A 5,708-nucleotide genomic window follows, 5' to 3' on the forward strand; every position below is an offset into this window, starting at 1 on the left:
GGTCTGAAAATAAGAAGGAGCATGAAGCGGTGTTCAGAAACATGACAAGCCTTAAAAGGTGTGAAAAATATGAAGAGCTTCAAAACGTGTCCAAAATATGAGGAGCATGAAACGGTCTGATAAATAGGAATACCATGAAGCGATGTTCAAAAACCTGAAGAGCCTGAAAAGGTGTGAAAAATATGAAGAGCTACAAAAGGTGTGAAAAATATGAGGAGCATGATCCGGTCTGAAAAATAGGACGAGCATGAAGCGGTGTTCAAAAACATGAAGAGCCTGAAAAGGTGTGAAAAATATGAAGAGTTTCAAAAGATGTGACATATATGAAAAGCTTCAAAAGGTGTCTAAAATGAGATGAGCATGAAACGGTCTGAAAAATACTAGGAGCATGAACCGGTGTTCAAAAACATGAAGAGCCTGAAAAGGTGTGAGAAATATGAAGAGCTTCAAAAGGTGTCAATAATATGAGGAGCATGAAACACTCTGAAAAATAGGAGGAGGATGAAGTGGTGTTCTAAACCATGAAGAGCCTGAAAAGGTGTGAGAAATATGAAGAGCTTTAAAAGGTGTCAAAATATGAGGAACATGAAACGTTCTTAAAAAAAAGAGTATCATGAAGCGGTGTTGAAAAGCATGAAGAGACTGAAACCGTGTGAAAAATATGAATAGCTTCAAAAATGTGAAAAATATGAAGAGCTTCAAAAGGTGTGAAAAATTTGAAGAGTTTCAAAGGTGTCAAAAGGGGATGAGCATGAAATGGTCTGAAAAATACTAGGAGCATGAACCGGTGTTCAAAAACATGAAGAGCCTGAAAAGGTGTGAAACATATGAAGAGCCTCAAAAAATGTCAAAAATATAAGGAGTATGAAATGGTCTCAAAAATAGGAGGATCATGAAGCGGTGTTGAAATACATGAAGAGCCACAAAAGGTGTGAAAAATATGAAGAGCTTTAAAAGGTGTCAAAATATGAGGAGCATGAAACGTTCTGAAAAATAGGAGGATCATGAAACGGTGTTCAAAAACATGAAGAGCCTGAAAAGGTGTGAAAAATATGAAGAGCTTCAAATGGTGTCACAAATATGAGGAGCATGAAACGGTCTGAAAACTAGGAGGAGCATGAAGCGGTGTTGAGAAACATGAAGAGCCTGAAAAGGTGTGAAAAATATGAAGAGCTTCAAAAGGTGTCAAAAATATGAGGAGCATGAAATGGTCTGAAAAGTAGGAGGAGCATGAAGTGGTTGTGAAAAACTTCAAGAGCCTGAAAAGGTGTGCAAAATATAAAGAGTTTCAAAAGTTGTGAAAAATATGAAGAGTTTGAAAAGGTGTCAAAAATATGAGGAGCATGAAACGGTCTGAAAAATAGGAGGAGCATGAAACTGTGTTCAAAAACATGAAGAGCCAGAAAAGGTGTGAGAAATATGAAGAGCTTCAAAAGGTGTCAAAAATATGAGGAGCATGAAACACTCTGAAAAACAGAAGGAGCATGAAACGGTTTTCAAAAACATGAAGAGCCTGAAAAGGTGTGAAAAATATGAAGAGCTTCAAAAGGTGTCAAAAATATGAGGAACATGAAACGGTCTGAAAAATATGAGGAGCATGAAATGGTTTTGAAGAAGATGAAGAGCTTGAAAAGGTGTGAAATATATGAAGAGCTTCAAAAGGTGTCAATAATATGAGAAGCATGAAACACTCTGAAAAATAGGAGGAGCAAGAAGCAGTCGTCAAAAAACATGAAGAGCCTGAAAAGGTTTGAAAAATTTGAGGGCTTCAAAAGGTGTCAAAAATATGAAAAGCTTGAAACTTCTGAAAAATAGGAGGAGCATGAAGCGGTCCTTAAAAACATGAAGAGCGTGAAAGGTGTGAAAAATATGAAGAGCTTCAAGGTCTCAAAAATATGAGAAGCATGAAACGGTCTGAAAAATAGGAGGAGCATGCAGCGGTGTTGAAAAACATGAAGAGCCTGAAAAGGTGTGAAAAATATGAAGAGCTTCAAAAGGTGTGAAATTCATGAGGAGATGAAACGGTCTGTAAAATAGGAGGAGCATAAAGCAGTGTTGAAAAACATGAAGAGCCTGAAAAGGTGTGAAAAATATGAAGAGCTTCAAAAGGTGTGAAATACATGAGGAGCATGAAACGGTCTGAAAAATAGGAGGAGCATGAAGCGGTGTTGAAAAACATGAAGAGCCTGAAAACGTGTGAAAAATATGAAGAGCTTCAAAAATGTGAAAAATATGAAGAGCTTCAAAAGGTGTGAAAAATACGAAGACCTTCAAAAGTGTCAAAAATGAGATGAACATGAAACGGTCTGAAACATAGGAGGAGCATGAAGCGGTGTTGAAAATCATGAAGAGCCTGAAAAGGTGTGAAAAATATGAAGAGCTTCAAAAGGTGTGAAAAACATGAAGAGCTTCAAAAGTGGTCAAAATGAGATGAGCATGAAACGGTCTGAAAAATAGGAGGAGCATGAAGTGGTGTTGAGAAAAATTAAGAGGCTGAAAAGGTGTGAAATATATGAAGAGCTTCAAAAGTTGTCAAAAATATGAGGAGAATGAAACAGTCTGAAAATTGGAGGAGCATGAAGCCGTGTTGAAAAACATGAAGAGCCTGAAAAGTGTGAAAAATACGAAGATTTTCAAAAGGTGTCAAAAATATGAGGAGCATGAAACACTCTGAGAAATAGGAAAATCATGAAGCGGTGTTGAAAAACATGAAGCCAGAAAAGGTGTGCAAAATATGAAGAACTTCAAAAGGTGTCAAAAATATGAGGAGCATGAAACGGTTGGAAAAATAGAGGAGCATGAAACGGTGTTCAAAAACATGAAGAGCATGAAAAGGTGTGAAAAATATGAAGAGCTTCAAAAGGTGTGAAATACATGAGGAGCATGATAAGGTCTGAAAAATTTGAGGAGCATGAAGTTGTGTTGAAAAACATAAAGAGCCTGAAAAGGTGTGAAAAATATGAAGAGCTTCAAAAGGTGTGAAAAATATGAGGAGCATGAAACGGTCTGAAAAAGAGGAGGAGCATGAAGCGGTGTTCAAAAACATGAAGAGCCTGAAAAGGTGTGTAAAATATGAAGAGCTTCAAAAGGTGTGAAAAATATGAGGAGCATGAAACGGTCTGAAAAATAAGAGGAGCCTGAAGCGGTGTTCAAAAACATGAAGAGCCTGAAAAGGTGTGTAAAATATGAAGAGCTTCAAAAGGTGTCAAAAATATGAGGACCATGAAACGGTCTGAAAAAGAGGAGGAGCATGAAGCGGTGTTGAAAAACATGAAGAGCCTGAAAAGGTGTGAAAAATATGAAGAGCTTCAAAAGGTGTGAAAAACATGAATAGCTTCAAAAGTGGTCAAAATGAGATGAGCATGAAACGGTCTGAAAAATAGGAGGAGCATGAAGTGGTGTTGAGAAAAATTAAGAGCCTGAAAAGGTGTGAAATATATGAAGAGCTTCAAAAGTTGTCAAAAATATGAGGAGAATGAAACAGCGGTGTTCAAAAACATGAAGAGCCTGAAAAGGTGTGTAAAATATGAAGAGCTTCAAAAGGTGTCAAAAATATGAGGAGCATGAAACGGTCTGAAAAAGAGGAGGAGCATGAAGCGGTGTTGAAAAACATGAAGAGCCTGAGAAGGTGTGAAAAATATGAAGAGTTTCAAAAGATGTGCATAATATGAAGAGCTTCAAAAGGTGTCAAAAATAAGATGAGCATGAAACGGTCTGAAAATAAGAAGGAGCATGAAGCGATGTTCAGAAACATGAAGAGCCTGAAAAGGTGTGAAAAATATGAAGAGCTTCAAAACGTGTCCAAAATATGAGGAGCATCAAACGGTCTGATAAATAGGAAGACCATGAAGCGATGTTCAAAAACCTGAAGAGCCTGAAAAGGTGTGAAAAATATGAAGAGCTTCAAAAGGTGTGAAAAATATGAGGAGCATGATCCGGTCTGAAAAATAGGACGAGCATGAAGCGGTGTTCAAAAACATGAAGAGCCTGAAAAGGTGTGAAAAATATGAAGAGTTTCAAAAGATGTGAAATATATGAAAAGCTTCAAAAGGTGTCTAAAATGAGATGAGCATGAAACAGTCTGAAAAATACTAGGAGCATGAACCGGTATTCAAAAACATGAAGAGCCTGAAAAGGTGTGAGAAATATGAAGAGCTTCAAAAGGTGTCAATAATATGAGGAGCATGAAACGGTCTGAAAAATAGGAGGAGGATGAAGCGGTGTTCTAAACCATGAAGAGCCTGAAAAGGTGTGAGAAATATGAAGAGCTTTAAAAGGTGTCAAAATATGAGGAACATGAAACGTTCTTAAAAAAAAGATGATCATGAAGCGGTGTTGAAAAGCATGAAGAGCCTGAAACCGTGTGAAAAATTTGAATAGCTTCAAAAATGTGAAAAATATGAAGAGCTTCAAAAGGTGTGAAAAATTTGAAGAGCTTCAAAGGTGTCAAAATGAGATGAGCATGAAATGGTCTGAAAAATACTAGAGGCATGAACCGGTGTTCAAAAACATGAAGAGCCTGAAAAGGTGTGAAACATATGAAGAGCCTCAAAAAATGTCAAAAATATAAGGAGTATGAAATGGTCTCAAAAATAGGAGGATCATGAAGCGGTGTTGAAATACATGAAGAGCCACAAAAGGTGTGAAAAATATGAAGAGCTTTAAAAGGTGTCAAAATATGAGGAGCATGAAACGTTCTGAAAAATAGGAGGATCATGAAACGGTGTTCAAAAACATGAAGAGCCTGAAAAGGTGTGAAAAATATGAAGAGCTTCAAATGGTGTCACAAATATGAGGAGCATGAAACGGTCTGAAAACTAGGAGGAGCATGAAGCGGTGTTCAAAAACATGAAGAGCCTGAAAAGGTGTCAAAAATTTGAGGGCTTCAAAAGGTGTCAAAAATATGAAAAGCTTGAAGCTTCTGAAAAATAGGAGGAGCATGAAGCGGTCCTCAACAACATGAAGAGCGTGAAAAGGTTTGAAAAATATGAAGAGCTTCAAAAGGTGACAAAAATATGAGGAGCATGAAACGGTCTGAAAAATACGAGGAGCATGAAGCGGTGTTGAAAAACATGAAAAGCCTGAAAAGGTGTGAAAAATACAAAGAGCTTCAAAAGGTGTCAAAAATATGAGAAGCATGAAATGACTGAAAAATAGGAGGAGCATGAAGCGGTGTTCAAAAATATGAAGAGCCTGAAAACGTGTGAAAACTATGAAGAGCTTCTAAAGGTGTCAATAATATGAGGAGCATGAAACAGTCTGAAAAATAGGATGAGAATAAACGGGTTTGAAAAAGATTAAGAGCAGGAAAGGTGTGAAAAATATGAAGAGCTTCAAAAGGTGTCAAAAATATGAGGAGCATGAAACGGTCTGAAAAATCGGAGGAGCAAGAAGCGGTGTTTAAAAACATGAAGAGCCTGAAAAGGTGTGAAATATATGACGAGCTTCAAACGGTGTCAAAAATATGAGGAGCATGAAACGGTCTGAAAAATAGGAGGAGCATGAAGCGGTGTTGAAGAACATGAAGAGCCTGAAAAGGTGTGAAAAATAGGAAGATCTTCAAAAGGTGTCAAAAATATGAGGAGCATGAACGGTCTGAAAAATAGGAGGAGCATGAAGTGGTGATGAAAAACATGAAGAGTCTGAAAAGCTGTGAAAAATACGAAGAGCTTCAAAAGGTTTCAAAAATATGAGAAGCATGAAACGAC

This window comes from Dama dama, unplaced genomic scaffold (assembly GCF_033118175.1).
Source record: "Dama dama isolate Ldn47 unplaced genomic scaffold, ASM3311817v1 ptg000020l, whole genome shotgun sequence".
Taxonomy (NCBI): domain Eukaryota; kingdom Metazoa; phylum Chordata; class Mammalia; order Artiodactyla; family Cervidae; genus Dama; species Dama dama.